At 36.4% G+C, this 17,521-nt stretch overlaps 1 long non-coding RNA gene across 1 annotated transcript; it reads left to right on the forward strand.

Annotated features, from left to right (window-relative positions):
* The first annotated feature begins 13,985 nt into the window (after positions 1 to 13,985).
* On the forward strand, positions 13,986 to 17,275 carry LOC113308509. The gene is made up of 5 exons (XR_003339835.1): positions 13,986 to 14,444; positions 14,780 to 14,869; positions 15,802 to 15,939; positions 16,071 to 16,185; positions 16,989 to 17,275. It is a non-coding gene; the product is annotated as an uncharacterized LOC113308509 (long non-coding RNA).
* Positions 17,276 to 17,521: the final 246 nt, after the last annotated feature.

A 17,521-nucleotide genomic window follows, 5' to 3' on the forward strand; every position in this document is an offset into this window, starting at 1 on the left:
GTTGATTGAGGTTTTGATTACCATCACTACAATCAGTTTATTTCTTCCTCATCTTTCATACAGATTTCAATCCTACGAGGTTCAATTTTATGATCGCCGATTAATCGAAAACGATGAAATGAATTGATGTGAAAATTTACTGTGAAGAAGAAGAAGAGAAAGAGGAGGAGAAGAAGAAGAAGAGCAGGAGTCAAAAGGTTGAAAGTGTGAAGATTAGATTAGGTTTTTATTCTGTTTTTGTTTTAATATTAATTGAAGGATAATTTGGACAAATTGCTATTGAATCAAAAGTATCCGTTAACCAGATTTTTGATCACTAGATATCCAAGTGAATCCCCTCTAATGGAGTGTGACGCCCCAATAACAACCTTCTAAATCTGTTTCAAAGAAAAAGAAGGTAAAGGCCTTGTGTTGTAATTGTACAGATAGGCTCTTTTTAACAATACACGTGTGATAATCTGATATAGTAGGCCCATTGCCTAAACCTAACTTTTTATATCAGCTAATAATATCCATGCATTTCATACTAAAATACAACATACCTATATACTGCTTAACACTCTAATATCTCTCGTGAAATTCTCTTTTTGCAAACCGCATATTTTTTACCGATCAAAAAAGAAATCTAATCACTAAGCTATAGACAATAAGTTGATTTTCTTTTATCGGTTATTATTTTTGTTTTTTTTAATTTTAATATTATAATTAAAAGAACCCGCGATTGGAGGATACTCAAACTAATTGGGGGATAGAGGAAAAGGACAAAACCTGGATCCAAATATCAAATCAGGGTCACCCCTTATCTAAGTATTTTATATAATTCCTAATCTACCCCTCACTAATCAGGTTTAGTGTTTAATTATAATTAGAAAAAATCTTAAGTATTTGTTAAATGATTAGTGTGTATTTTTATTTGTATTTGGGTGAGTGAGGTGAGAGTAGAAGGAGGGAAAAAATATTTGAGAGGGAACTTTTTTGATGAAAATGAAGGATGATTGTGAAGAGAGAATTGTTGCTGCTGAATCTTTAGCTCAACTACAACAAGGAGCATATCTTGAATCTTAAGCTAATGACAGCAATTGACAATTGGAATTCTTTCTTGAACCAACACCCTTGAATGATGATTTTTACGAGCATGAAGAGTTTTAAGAAGAACCTACACAAGAAAGAAAACTAGCACAACATACAAGCATCCCCAATACTCAGGTAAAGCTGCTAAGAGGTTGAAAATTTGATTGTTTTCTTGGAATCCACCATTTTTGCAGCTGAAAAAGCTCGGTGCCGGCATGGACTTGGTATGAATACAATGCCGGAAGCAGCCATACCGGCATGATATTCATACTACGGCCATTGGATATCCCCCATTTTGAAATTCAAGTCGGCACAGTATTCAACCAAAAAACTATGCTAGTACAAAAATTACTTTTTACCTACCACGGAATATTCTACGGAATATGCTACCGGCATGGTTCAATTCTAACGTTACCATGCCGGTACCACTAAAAAAACATACAGGAAGCAGTGTCTTCCAAAGCTAAATACCGGCATGGTTTATTGATTATCGACCACGCCGGAACACTGTACCGACGTGAAACTGTCGACAATGAGCATGCCGGCACCTCTGTTTCCGGCGTTGATTTTAAATGAAATTTGTATGCGGGAAAGCGTTTCAAATTTGGTCTTCAGTTTCGGTTCAGTTCAACCATGCCGGAACTTTGGTCGAGCATGCTGGAACTATTGTCCGGCATAATTTTTTTTTTTTGAACTAACTTATTTTCTTTTCATTCGATCCTTAGGTTGTGACATATATTTATCCAACAAATGCAAGACCACTTGGTCGGGATACGTCGGAATACTATAAAATGTTTGGTATGTTACGAAAGAATACTTTTCACATAATATCTTGAACTTTACTAATGGATTGCTTGTAATGAATCTCATAATCTCCCATTATTGTCCTTACGTAGGGAATAAAATCTAAACATGAAGAAATTGAGTGGGCTAAAGAGACGACTCTTAAGAACATGTGTGTGTTGGTGAGGAATACCCAAGGTTCAAAGATTCGTTTTGAGATGGCTTGCGAGAGAAGTGGGGAATACAAGGAGAAGAATAGCCACAAGAGAAAGGGTTATGTATATCCAAAGAAGACTAATAGAGTATACAAGACTCGTACGAGGCAGGATAAATGCCCATTTAAGCTTGTATTCCATTTAAGAGACAAGGATGAGGACAAGGAATGGGATTGTGCGGTGTGGTTCGGCCGTCATAACCACCCGGATCCGGAAGATTTTGTTGGTCACTCCCTCGTTGTGAATCTAAAACCTCACGAATTTGACGATGTAATGAGAATCACCAAAGCATGTATAAAACCAAGAAAAGTTCTCAGAGGCTTCAAGGAAAATGATTCAATGAGCGTTTCTTCTCTAAGTACAATTTGTAGCGCACAAGCAACTTTTAGAAAGGTGGAATGGGAAGGTAGGAGCGTTATGCAAGAATTTGAGAAGATAGTTTGGGATTACAATTGCACTCGTATCATCAAAAGAGGGACGGACAACAAGCCCCTTCAAATATTCATTTCGCATCCTTTGCTTGCGAAATTGGCTCATACATGTTTTGGTGTTTAATGGAAAACGAGAGGGATTACAATTATAATTGGGCATGAATACAATTATAATAGAAAACGAGAGGGATTACAATTATAATTGGGCATTACGACAATTGAAATTACTCTTCCGGGAAAATCATCTTCCGATGGTCATCATAACGGATCAAGATGACGCATTAATGAATGCAATATCCGACGTATTCCCGGATGCGCAAAATTTCCTATGTACATTTCATATACGTCAAAATGTGATAAAATCTTGTCATTCCTTGTTTGAACCCACTAAGGCGGATATTAAGAAGAGAATGATTGTTCAACTAGAGGAAGATGTTCGCAAGAACAAACTATCACCCGAAGATGAAAAAGGTAAGATCCAAGAGCGAGTGGACAAAGAACATGATGAAAATCATAAAAAGTGGTTGTAATTTCTAAGAGATTGGGAGAAGTTTATTGGTCTCTTACCGAGGATACGTACCAAAAAAAATTGGACAAGTTTATTGCCAATTGGAACGAAGTTTATCCGACTGTCGTCTCGTATTGTCGGAATCAATGGTTGGATAAGTACAAGGAAAAATTTATTCGTGGATGGACAAAACGGTATAGACACTACAAGAATGAAGCAACTAGTGCAGCGGAGTCCCCTCATGGGAGATTTAATTAAAAATCTCATCGATTCTAACCAAGGAAACGTGGTTACGGTTACCGAGACAATGAAGCAATACTTCAAGAGTGATATCGATAGGATCAAACAGGCTTTTGAGAAAATCTCGATGGAAAGGATGACTGAATATCTTCCGATTGGTAAGTTGCTACGAGGAATAGAATTCAACGTGTCTCATTGGGCAATAAAATATATGATGAGAGAAATGAAAAAGGAGATAAACTACGTCAAACCGGGTGATGTGTGTATTTGTCTCGACATGACTTCATTGGGGCTTCCTTATCTTCATATGCTTGTGAAGTACGAAGAAGTGATACCTATTGAAGTTATCGATCCGTTTTGGAAGACACTATCTTTTAACCCTCCCCCTACGGAAGATCCCGGACAATCATCATGGGATACGAACGAAGCAAAGGAATTCTTCGACGCTTACTCACGTGGAAACTCGGCTATCCGGCAAGTCTTGTTGAGCCAACTAAGGCTAATTACTCTCCCATGCACAACACAAAATGAAGATTCGGCAAAGGGAGATCCTACCAGTAGACCACAAACCAAAACAGCAAGGAGAAAAACAAAGAAAATAATTAAAAAAAATGAGCCAACGTGAATGTGAACTTGAGGCAAGTAAGAAATGAGATCCAACCACATGTGAGATTTCAGAAGCAAGGTTCAACGAAGCGCCGGTTCCAAACAAAAGGGGTAGGCCGAGGAAGGAACAAATATCAAGTTAACAACAAACCGCGGATTCTGTATCCACACCAAAATCCGATGGATCGGAGGTTCCAAAAAAAAGGGGTAGGCCGAGGAAGGTACCCACATCGATTGAACAAAAACAACAAGGTGAGCGTTCCAAAGCCACACCCATAGTTGATGTAGCGGAGGTTCCAAAAAAAAGGGTAGGCCGACAAAGGTAACAATATCAAGTGACAAAGAACTACAAGGTGAGCATTTCGAAGCCACGCCCATAGTTGATGTAGCGGAGGTTACAAAGAAAATGGGTAGGTCGACAAAGGTACCAACATCAAGTGACAAAGAACAACAAGGTGAGCATTCCGAAGGCACACCCATAGTTGATGGGGCGGCGGTGTCAAACAAAAAGGGAAGGCCGAATAAGGAACCTACATCAAGTCAAGTACATCAAGGTGAAAATTTCGAAGCCACACCAAAGATAAGTGATAGAAAAGGTAAGTGACCCATATCTAGTCAACAACAACACGATGGTGACATCTCCGTAGGCACGATCAAAGTTGATGTAGTTTCGGTTCCAAAGCGAAGGGGTAGGCGGAAGTATCCACTACTATCACTTATTGAAGATATTGGAAGTGCGGAGATTGCAGAGGATGGATTGGATATAATTAAGCTAAAAATTGGTAATATGAAGATGTATAAGGATTCCAAAACAGGTAAGACTTATAGACATTACTATACCAAAATAGAGTCTTATGTATAACAACTTCCTGAGGTTATTCACGAGTATATTGTATATACAGATGCTATCGATGGAGATGGAAATTGTGGCTATCATGCCGTGACCGAACAATTAGGAATATTTGAGAAGGCGGTTACTAAAGGCATGGCACCATGTCGATACGCTAGAAAGAGGATGGCCGAACAACTTATGAAAAAGAAGAATTTTATGAGCAATTATTTGGTGATGAAGAAGGGTTTGAAAGTTTGTATGCTCAAGTGTTAGGGACCAAGAACAATATGAAGTTCTTTCCTACTCGATATTGGATGAGAATGGCGGTTTGCGGTCATCTAGTGGCGGATACATTTAATTGTGTTGTTCATTACTTTCCCCCACCGTTCAAGCAACATATACACCAAAGTGGAAAAAGTGCGAAGGATCTCTTAAGAAGAGAAGAGAAGAGTTGTTTTTCCGTTCGTGAAAGGGAATCATTTCATTATTTTGAATCTCAACGAAAACTGTCCATTGGCACCGGTTTTCCCGTTGACTAAAAACAAGGATATATCTCCCAATCACTCGGAGAAATGGATGAAATTGTACGAGGAGAATCACCAACTTTGGGATGCGTTGGCCCTATCTATTACCCGTGAGAAGATACAAGTTAATTTGTGTGATGCTAATGATGAGTAATTTGGGTATATGAGGTTCACTAATATGAAACATTTTTTTGTTTTGGAAGTTTGAATTGTAAATATTAATTCATATTTTGATGCCGATGCCGGATTGGATTTATTTAAACTCTACAATGTCGTGAGTTTGTACCGGCGTAGATTTTAAATTTTGAGACAGTGTCGGAAAAATTGAAAAACATATCCATAGAAATTAGTAAATGTGTCGGCATTGAAATTAAATTACAAACCGTGCTGGTACTCTGACAAAAATATTTTGCCTCTGTAAATGCATACTACTGGCATGGTAGACAAAACAACTTCAATACCGAAACTCTGTTATTTATTTGATTTTGAAAATTCAAAGTGCCAGCATTGTTCTTACCATTTTCGACCATGTCGGTACTGTTAGAAAAACTCTGAAATTTCTGTGATATGAAAAATTCAGAGTTCCGGCATTCCAAATGTATGCCGGCAAAGAGGTAATTTGACACAGGTTAATCAACATAATAAATCAAATAAAAACACTAGATTGTTTAAAAACATAATAGATCAAATAACAACACTACATTGTTCCAAAGTTAAGATGTTCCAAATCGAAAACAAATCAAACATTAACCAAAACAAGCAAAGAGTTTATCCAGACACACAAACAAACACATGTTTAACATTGTTCAAGACACAAACACACAAACAAACATAAAGCAACAATAGATTGTTCAACACCTAAATAATACCATATAAGAAACATTAACAAACATATTCGATCACTCGGTCCTTGGATTCTTATGTACCCTCTTCTTCTATTCTTGTTCTTGCATTTAAAAAACTTTCCCAAATTCCCAAGTCGTTGATGTTGTTGTCATATTTTTCAACAGGTACTTAGTATTTATACTCAAACAAGTTGATAGATGTAGATTAAAAGAATAAAAAGTGATCAAGAATTACGTACCAACAAAGTAAGGATCTTTTGAAGTGCGGGAACAGTTAATTCATCCAGAGTGGTGGAGGGAGGTTCTGGTTGTGGAGGCACTTAAACAATGGTCGCGCGTACAATAAAAGGATACAAGTACCTCAAATGACCTCCAAGAAAGTCTGGTTCGGACTCATAACCGTTTTCCGCCATTTCCCAACCAACCCTATCCAACACAAATTGTCGTTGTTTCCTTTCCCTCCAATGTGCGGGAAGGGGAGTCGGGTGGTAAACTACCAGAGTATGCTTATTATTTTCTTGGAATCGATCCAAGACTTAAGAAAATTTCCGATAAGATGTATCCATTAGACTTTTCAACTTGTACCCAAGTTGGCGCATTATACGACGAGGGTTGTGCATAACAAATCCTTTTGGATAAAATAACGGGCCGTTGTAAAATGAAACATTGTCACGCCTTGTAAAGAAACTCCTCTAGCATCCCTATATGGCTCAAAAACAACATCTTTGAAAGCAACAGATTCCAAAGCCAGTCTCATGGTGAATAACCGTCTTTTGTTATAGGGATTCGGATTGTTGTCGAAAAAATATTTCTGAGCTAGAGGCTGTTGTGGTTGCCAGTCTTGCATTATCTTCAACGATTTGTAGTTCGGGAACAATGTTGGGAAGTGTTCATAAGCCCACACCTTTTTAATGAAAGATCGTTCCAATGAAATGTATAAAAAACAAAATAATTGGAAACTAACAAAATTAACAACAGTATAAAAAAATGATCACAATACCTGAATTACAGTGAAATTCTCATTAAATTGACGGGCATTATCCTTAGAAACTCTACGCATCTCTGCCAAAAAATGTGCCAAGAAATCAGTGCCCCATGAATACTGATGAACCTTATCCAAGGGATCCAAGTATTGTAGGTTGTTCATATGCACCCTGTTACAACTAGCGTCAGGGAATATTACGGTGCCCAAGGTGAACAAGAGATAAGCAGCGGAAACATGCTGAATTTGTTCGGGATTCAATTCTCCTCTCTTTTGCTTGGCCTTTGTTTTCCCAAAGAATGATAAGAGATTAACGATTTTGACAGTCTTCGTCATGGAATTCTTTGACATGTACATATTTGCTTTAGTCGTTTCCTCGTCCCACCCAAACAACTTTTTGGTCAGCCCATATATCTTGGTCCAAGTTATGTCCTTATAATTATCTCCTTCCTTACCGTCTTTGCCAAGAACCTCTAGACCTATTATTCTTTGTACATCTTCAGGGATAATGGTCATCTCGCCAAAATGAGATGCATGGTATTAGTTTCACCAAAAAACCTCTCCAAGAAGCAATTTTCCGTGACTTGATCAGTAGCCACATCATTTTTTATCGCTGGTAACAACCCAGACGCTCTGACTAATGTTTGAACAGCATCACACTCCCACTCCAAAGGCCATATATCCAATGATTGATGGCAGCTAACACGGAAGGCTTTCTTGTGGTCCTATAAAAACACTCCAAACTATCTTAAATTCACCTGATCATAGATAAATGATATAATAACAAGATGCAAACGTCTTACATAAGTTGAATAGATCCAACGAGCCCAAGAGTGCTTGTAGTCAAATAAGAGTTGTTGATTTCTCGCTTCACCTTGCTGTTTTCCGTATGTGCGATCTAGACGCATGTCATATGCCTTTGGAAGGTGAGTTGGGGGTTTCTTTTACTTTTTCTTAGGTTCTTCATCTCCGCCATCAGGTTTTCCTAAGACACCTGCTCGAGCCGGTTCAGGAAATTTTTCCCACTCATCATCCTCATCACTGGTGGTTGTGTCCCCCGTACACTCCCGAATGATGACCTTAGCACGATCCATATCAGAACGACTACGTCGAGGCCGAGAAGACTTAGGTTTTCCTTCTTCAACAACTTTGCCATTTCCTTTCTTCATTTGTGCTTCTCTAGACCTATGTCCCAATATGTCAACTGAGCTACATACAGAAAGCCGGCATGGATGGTAAACATAAAATCACTGCCGTCAACGATGCTGGCCTACTAAATAAGTAAACAACAATGCCGGTATCTGAGGATTTTGTATAGAGATTTAACAAAAGAAGGGAATCAATACCGGCATGGTTGGTAAACATAATGACACTGTCGGCAGTGATGCCGGCTTGGTTAATTAGAGATAACCTATGCCGGAAGTTGGGGAATTTTGTACAGAGTTTTAACAGAAGAAGCGAATAAAAATTGCAATGGAATTTATTAAATAATAAAAGCCGACATCTAGTTCCGGCGTTGATTATAAGTTACTTGAAATAGTTGATTAAAGTACCGGCATGTTGTTTCGGCATTGTATTCAATTCGATTTCTATGACAGGCATTTCCATATAATAAAAGGGGGATACAAGACATATAATCCAACATGGTATTTAAATTTAATTGTATGGCGAACCAAAATTGTAATTGAATTTCAATTGACTATATTGCGATTTCAAATTTTACTTTAAGTGTAGTAGAAAGACTAAACAAGCAAGTTTCAATTTGTGTTTTAAGGAGTTTGTAACCGTCATAATTCCGACATGGAAAGATGGTACAATTCAATGTCGGCATTCTGACACAAATTTAAATTGATTCCAGGATACCAGCATTGTATGTTGATTACCCTTCAAAGCCGTCATCGGTGCCAGTATTGTCTTTGGTTATTATTCAACGTTGGTATTTATACCGGTATAGTCATGGTTATTAGTCAATGTCGGTTTACGAACCACCAAAAGAATGAGCCACCAAAGGTTTAAGCAAGCAAACTCACCCAAACTGGCTTTCATATTAATCGCTTACGGAAATAAACTTAAAAACGTTAAACACATAAACAACGTTCCACATAAAATGAAAGATCTTAAGATAATTGCAACTAATATCATTTCTTGGGACGAGATTCAGGAAACAAAGCAGCTTCGAAATGCCTAAAAGGCTCTTTTCTCCACTTGGTATATGCGTCCTGAGCTTGATAATTATTCCATATGTATCTTGTGAGAAACTCGTTGTATTTGCGACATAATTTTATGAGGGCAATTGTTCGATTCGCTACAAACTCATTCCCATAATACATTTTGTATTTCTTGCAATTACCGTCCACAAAATTCGGCATATAAGGACCACTACTAGCAAGACCCAAAAAAAGGTTTAAAGGGCTGTGATCTTCCGGGAGATCCGATACTATGTAGAAATTTTTAATCCATTCGGTTTCTTCCTCAACATCCGCTTCTATCTTCACTTGTTTTACACGTTCGTATATCTCTTTAGTTTATTTGCGATATTTTGTTTATATTGCTGCCTCTTCTTCTTCTTCTTCTCTTTTCCTTTTAAGTATTTCTTCTTCCATTGCGACAATTGACTTGGTGGTTTCTTCCTTCCTTCTTAATTTTTCTTGTATAATGACAATTGAGTTGGTGGTGGATGATGATTGATTTCCTATCGGAGTGGAAAATTTATTCCTCTTAAGTTTTTCTTTTTACATGGCTACGAAGAACTCGGTAGTTGGTGATGAATTTCCATTGGAAATATGTGGTGGATCTTACAAATATTTTTTTTTATATAACAAGTGCAATGGTAACTCCATTGCTTTAAATAGAAGATGTTCTAACGGATCTTTTCCACTTTATTGAGACGACATTGTCAGAAACCTAACATCCGCGCTTGCAGTTCCCGTAACTGGTTTTTGGTTTTAAGAAAATAGCCGTTAGGCATTGAATGTTTAATACCGGCATTGAACGGAGGACAAATCGAATGCCAGTAAATAGTGCCGAAAGAAAGACGTATATAAAACCGATGCTGGAAAAAGGTTTATTCTACACAGAAACCATAACATTTTGACACTTTATTCCGGCATAGTATGATATATAATATCTACGCCGGCATTATAACAACATTGAATTATGTTAACATAGTATGCCGGAACTATAATTTATTTCAAAGGTAATCCTTGTCGAGGAAGCACGGATGCACTTAGCACGTGCATCAAGCCTTTAAACCACTTGGTGACCCAAGCAGTCGAGTTATAGTCTCGTGAGGGTTTACATAGAGATCTACCCACAAAACCTTTCCAAAAACTACCCTAAAAACGTAATTAAAAACCACTAAACCTATCAATCTTCTTAGAAGAATCCGTCTCCGATTCACCCAGCTAGTGGTACTCCGTGACTTTGGATACCATGTGGTTCACGTTTTCATTAAACATGAATTCTTCCCCCTTTTCCTGTAAGTAACGCGCTTTCACCGCTTCATGCTACAAAAACAACACACAAACTTAGTTTGTTAAATAAAAATTGGAAAGAGTGGATTGTGTCGAATGAATCAGAAAGATACTTATGATTTGTTGAGGGGACAATATATTGTGGATAGCGTGAGAAATAAGGTGTTTGATTTTTAAATACTCAACCACCGCATCTAGGATGATGTCGTGTCGTTGCTCGATTTTTTGAGCAGTTCTTCCTTTCGGGTTCCCATATTCGTGAGTAAATTTGTTAAAAATATTCAACCACGTGGAATCCCGTGAACTGTTATCTATAGTTGAAGACGAGTTGTGGCGTACCATGCTTGGGTGATTGCTAAATCTTCCTCGGAGTCAAACGATGCCATTTGTTATATGTGGGAGTAGGTTCTATACTAAGGTATTTATAGATGATTCTTCTAGGGTTTAGGGTTCATAAGTTAAGAGTCTCAAGAACACACGAGTTTTGGGAAATTGGGTCCAAGTGTTAGCTCTCTTTATATACAGAAAAGACTCAACGGCTAGATTTTTTTTGAAATCACATGTGAAGGCATTGACGTTAATATAAACTAAGAATCCCGAACCAGTTTCCGATATTAATTACTGTTAAAGATCCATGCCGGTACTTGTTTTTTTTTACAGAGATTGGGCCATGCTAGAATTTTCAGAAACCTAAACATAACGTCGGAATAGACTACCGACAACGGTTATATTTCTACGACCATGCAGGTACATGTGAATTTCAAAAGAAAAAACTGCTAGTTTTTTGAAAAATAAGACCGTTTGAGCTTTATTCTATATAATACATACCACCCCCCCAATTCATTTGAAAAAATTTAAACAAAGCACCCACCAAATAAAAAAAATCCTTCTCTCAAGAAAACAAGCCTCAAAAAATAGATCAAGCAAGCACAGGTCAAGCTTCACAAGCGATGGGAGATTCATCAACAAGCTCTATTTGCAAACCACCATCAAGCTCTACCTGCAAAGTAAGTAGATTCAACATTACTAACAATATATGGACAATTAAAATCTTCTCTACTAGGACGTATCACTAATATAATCTTCTCTTACAGAGTCATCATTGCACCTGTCAAATTTGCAAGTCACCTTCTCATCTAGCCATGGGCTGTCCTTTTATTTATTCGAAGTGTAGAAACTGTGATGGGACACGCCGGTTTTGGATTGCAAAAACTGATGATGTTGAAAATGGAAGAATCTTTGTATGGTGTTTGAATCATCCAAAATGCGAAGAGTTTCAATGGCTAGACAAAGCTGTTGAACTATCGGAATCAAGAGAAAAACACAAAGGCCAATGCAAGCCCGTTGATGTGTGTGATGGGTGTTATATGAAAGGAAATGAATATGTTGAAATAGAATATGAACCAATGAAGATGGTCCTTGACACCGAGATTCCAGACGATGTCTTCGAAGATATTCACGAAAGGCTCAAAGGTTCCGCAATTGTTGAAAAGGGATGGGTTACTAAATAGGAAATCATCTTAAACCAAAAGTACTCCATTCGCATGTTTTTTAGTATGTTTTAATTTAAAATTTTGTGTTTTTTAGTATGTTTTAATTTAAATTTTCAAATATAGTGTAATAGATTATCTAAGAACGAAATAAAAAGAGCATTCGTAACAGATCTATAATCAATCCTGGCATTGTAGTTTTAATTTCTGAAGGGTTTACTTAGTTCCGGCATTGAAAGATATCTTATTTACCATGCCGGTTTTCTGCGAAACTATCCAAGTTTTAAAAAATCAGAATTCCGGCATGGATTCGTATAAATATTTCCATGCCGACACTGTTCAAATTCTATACAATAACTTGGGCCCTTTCATCCCCACTTTCCGGCATGTAATTTTAATTACGTATTTACGCCGGAAATAGTGCCGGCGCTATGCAGCTTAAACATGTCAATGCCGGCGCCTTGGTGTAAAGTAAACTTACAAAAAAAAAACATTTTACTGGAAATGTAAACATGTTCAACATAAACCAAACAACTAAATTGTTCTTAAATGTTCTTAATCCAGGTATCATAAACCAAAAGTAAACCAAACAACTAAAGATTTCATCTAAAACCAAGTTCGAAATTGTTCAAAACATATCAACCACCATCCTAATGAAGAAACACAACTAAAGAGTTCATCACTTGGTCTTTTGCTTCTTGTCCATGGCCACCTTCCTAGTTTCCCCGAATAAAGCTTTTGCATTAGGATCTTCCATTTTGTCAAGTTTTTCCTCGACTTACTTTATTTTTTCAAGGGACAACACCTCTCCTTTCCCATACTTGCAACCAAACATCTTCTTCAACTCTCCAAGCCGACGTCGCTAGTTTCATACATCTAACACATAATTAGTATATATATATATATATATATATATGCTAATATAAGATTATGTGTACATTAATTGACTAAGCAATTAACAATACTTACTAGCAATCCAATGGTTTTTTGAAGTCCGTACATTGTAGGTGGTGCCTCTGTAGGAGTTGGAACAACGAAGGGTTTTCCTGGGGTGGAACTTGGACGTCGTCCGGGCGCACGGAAAAAGGATATGAGTCTTGCAGGTAATAAAACATGTAGTTAGGATGAGCTTCATCAATGTTTTATACAAGCTCCCAGTAGTAATATCTACCAAACGACGTGGTTCCCTATCCATCCAATGTGTTGGTTATGGAAGTGGATCATACTCTACCTTCAACTTCAGCTTAATTGAAAAGCTCAGAGAATGGTCAACTTCGTACCTCTCAAAAGAGACTGTCTCGGGATGTGGTAGTTGCTTATATCCAAGTTGCCGCATGACACGTCGGGGATCGGATATAACTTATCCCTTTGGGTGGAACAACGGTCCATTGTAAAATTCAACATTATTATACCTCAAAATTTGGCGGTTCTTGTTGATACATGAAAAATACTACCCCTTAGCCAGGCTAGTGTGCCCTCAAAAGGGAGGCAAACCCAACATGAGATATGGGGACTTGGGGACTGAATCCCAAGTCCACTAAGAAAGTATCCATGGAATGAAAAGGACAAGGGAGGAATTAAGAGGGAATAAAGAGGTTTTATTAGAGAATGGATGTCATTAGTAGTAATTAAGGGAGTTTAGGAGACATGGCATGATGTCATGAAAGGAAGGGGCTTTTGGAGAGTCTATATAAAGAAGGACAAGGTACAATGGAAAAACAACTCTCTCACTAGTGGAGAATGAGATTTTAACCACTTTTTGGGCTTTGAAGAAACGACTTCCACGGGCCATGGTAATTATATGATCTGTGATACCCAATGGTTTTTACAAGAAAATAGAAAACTTATTTCTCTCACAGTCGTATTATAAGCGCATATTTCCATAAAAATGTAGGCTTTCCTATGGACTTCAGAAACCACTGTGAGAGGATGAATTTTCTGTGAGAAAAAAAAATTGTAAAAGGAAATTTCCCCCTCTCTCTTCATTCACTCGGAGTTCACATCTACCGCATCTTCTTCTTCTTATCCATTTACTCACCACATCGATCTCTCAGAAAAACCCTAAAATTCCCAAATCTCAAATCCAGCTCATTTCTTCATCTTTCACTTTCACCAGAAATTTCGTGACATCATTCGATCTGAGAAGAAAATAGACAAACACTAGCCATCAACTAAAACCTAGTAAACCAAATCAATCACTCTCCATCCCCACCTCTCTCTCAATCTCTCTTATAATCTGTCTAATTAAACAACAAAAATAGCACAGAAGATGTATCGGAAAAATAATTAGAGGATGTTGATGAAGACAGAAATCGTAAGGGATGATTTTTCTATCTTATGGTTAGGGTTCCTTTCTTCTTTCAATTTTTCTTACAATCCTTAGAGTTCTTATCGAGAAAATATGATGACCACAAGTATATAAATCTTGTGAAATAATGAAAACGGTAAGATTAACTATTAATCTCTATTTGGATTTGAACTCCGAACATTGAATTTAGAACTCATTATCTTGGTTATATTTCATTTTTACAACCTAGATTTATTTGATTTCAACTGGAATTAACATTGGGTTTGCTAGAATTTAGAAATCTTTTTCTATGAAATTGTTAGTGATTTTGGATTTCTGAAAGTTAATTACATCTTGCGAGTGAAATTGATATGATTTTGTTTTTTGGTTTTTTGATCAAGCCCTAGAAATTAGTTTTTTTTTGTCGATTTCTGGTAGTATGTATGAAACTTTAAAGTTTGAGGCTAATGTGAATGTTTTGTAATGGTGCAGGGGGTATGTTAGAATATATGGTTCTGGACTTGGAGAATTTTTATTAAAGGCGGATCTTCTTAGAGCAGTGGTCGATCTGGGATTGAGCATGTATCCAATTTTTATTTTTATTTTCTTTATGTTCAGTAGTTTTATCTCTTACAGGTATTGTGTGTACAGATTTACAGTTGTGTGTTGTTTCATTCATGTGTGTGGGTAGTTAGAGACTTGAAGGTTGCTCAGCTAGTATAGGAATCTATGAATTTTTATGTTGTGTTGGTGAAAAATTCATAGTATGAAAGATTTCTCCTGGTTGATAAGAATCATTGATAGTTTGCCTCAGTTTAGTAGTAATATCGAGACTTGTTTTGTGCTATCCCATAGATAGTTTTGTTAGTTAAAAACTTGGAATTCTTTAGTATTGTATTTCTTTGGAAGAGCTTAATCCTTTGGAACTTTTGTCGTGTTGGACCTCATAATTTTGCCTAAGAATCATTTTATTCTGGTGATTTTTTTTATTTAATCGATTTAGTTTTTACTGTTTTTTTTTCCTTTTTTGAATCTTCTTATGAATTGAATAGATGCTAGTTTTTGATTTAACAAAGTTCAGTAGGCTAGTTTTTGTTTAGTCCTCTTAGTACTTGAATTGAATAGATGCTGCAGGGGTTGTAATTTACTTTCTTTGTAATTTTAGTTCATATTCATTAGTGGAATTATATTTTGAGGTGTATTGTTTGACTTGCAGATAATTTTAGTTCATATTCGAAGATCATATCTTACTTACCGAGGTTCCTTTGCTTCTATTGGTTATTAGTCAGTTCAACATGAATGCATTTCTCAAGATATTTTGGTTATGGATGTTATCTGTCAAGCAAAATATGGGATGCGAAAAACTATAGTCTCTGGCCCCTCTTAACACTGCAGCAAATTGAGCATGTGGCTGGATAAGTTGTAGTTATAATTTTGCATTCATACTAAACCTTCATATAATAATGAAGATTTTGATCATTTCCTGTTGATTCTTAATTATATCTAAACCTCAGATCTGCTACGAGTTTGAGCGGTTCAGCACTTACCCTACCTGATACTAAATTTTTTGTGTTCAATGGTAGTTTAAGCATCAATACCCACGAGGAATTACTAAATAAAGAGTGCCTCATGTTGATACTTAATTACACATGGTTTGTTTCTGAGCTCTTATTTCTTATTCATTCTTTTATGTTTGTACTTAACATGGGTCTTTGTTTCTACGACATTGTAGTACTGTATGAGTTCAGTTCAACATAGTAGCATATCTTTTTTTTTTTTGCAGGTTTGGCAGAGCATGTTAATTTGGTACGAAAGGGCTTGCAATTTAATTGGTCACTTCATGTGTAGGTTCAAGAGAGGCTTGAAGTAAAAATAATTACGCTGATATTAAAGAACAGGTAGTTTATCAGTTTTATAAATATTCAACTCTCCGCATGTTTTCTTTATCGTGTTCAGTAACTTAAAAAGGTAGACTCTAGGGATTTTTTCTTGTACAAGAATGCAGGTTGACAACTTCTTATTGAAACTAAGCCACCCAATTAAGATCTTTCATCACCCCATTTGGTTTTCATAATGCATATTTAGTTTAAATGTTATAAAAAAAATGTATTTGTTGGCAGATGGTTTACCATATTTGCATTGTCTAAATTTAAGCATGGTCTACCTACAAATGGACTGTTGGTTCCTAGCCATCATAACATTTGAATTGTTGTTTTATTTGATCTACCTAGAATATATCATATCCTATATCCTTAAACTTCCTTGTTGTTTCAGTGTTGGAGTTGAACAATATATGAACTCTGAATGGAGAACAGTTGCAATGGGTAAAAAGGATGTTGCAGGATCATGAACGTCTTTGAACAACCACTAATTCAAATATCATTTTTTGTTTCTCTTTGTTCAACCCTTTTCATAATATCTATATATAAACCTATGCATTTGAGCTCGACAAGAACTCAGGTAGATTAACATAGAATTTGATACTTGTGTTTGGTAAGCTCCATTATAACTTCAAATAAGCATTAGCATGTAACTGTTTTACATCCCCTATGAGTTTTGAGATTTCTCTATGAACTGATATAGCTCATAGGCATATATCTTGGATTATCTCATAAATATGTATCTATGAACATTAACCTTGAAGCATTTGTACTCTGAAATCGTGTATGTTGTTCATAAATATTAAGCTGAAAATGTGCAGGTTCTGAAAATTTGCTTCAACTGAACTGAGTTCTGGATCTACAGCAGAAAGAACGATAGAGTTGATACAGTAGTCAAAGCTTGTTGCGAGTCAAGATAAAAAAAAGTCATGGTAAATAGATTTTGAGCATCTTGGCTGTCAGAGGAAGATTCTCACTGATGAACTGATGGTAGAACCTTTCTCCTTAGTTGTGCCAATTTATTATGTGAAGCTTGCAATATGAATATAGGTTAAGGTTCTCCAACTTAGTGTTAGAAGTTTTTCAGACTTGCAGTATTTTGTTAGTTGAAACTCTAAAATGAATACATTTTTCAATATAAATTAAGTTTTAAATCCATTATCAATTTAATTTTGTTGATTCTGTTTTGAAGTAATTATTAATTTAATTGTGATTCAACTTTTAGTTTTTGATTCAGTTGATTCTCCTTTGGATTCAGCTGAATCAATATCAATTTTTTTTATGAATTTCATCCATAAAAACTACTGTGTCTGTCAGTACTTATCAATCAACTTATGAAGAAATTGTTTTTTTT

The sequence above is a fragment of the Papaver somniferum genome, chromosome 9 (assembly GCF_003573695.1).
Source record: "Papaver somniferum cultivar HN1 chromosome 9, ASM357369v1, whole genome shotgun sequence".
In the NCBI taxonomy this organism is placed as follows: Eukaryota; Viridiplantae; Streptophyta; class Magnoliopsida; order Ranunculales; family Papaveraceae; genus Papaver; species Papaver somniferum.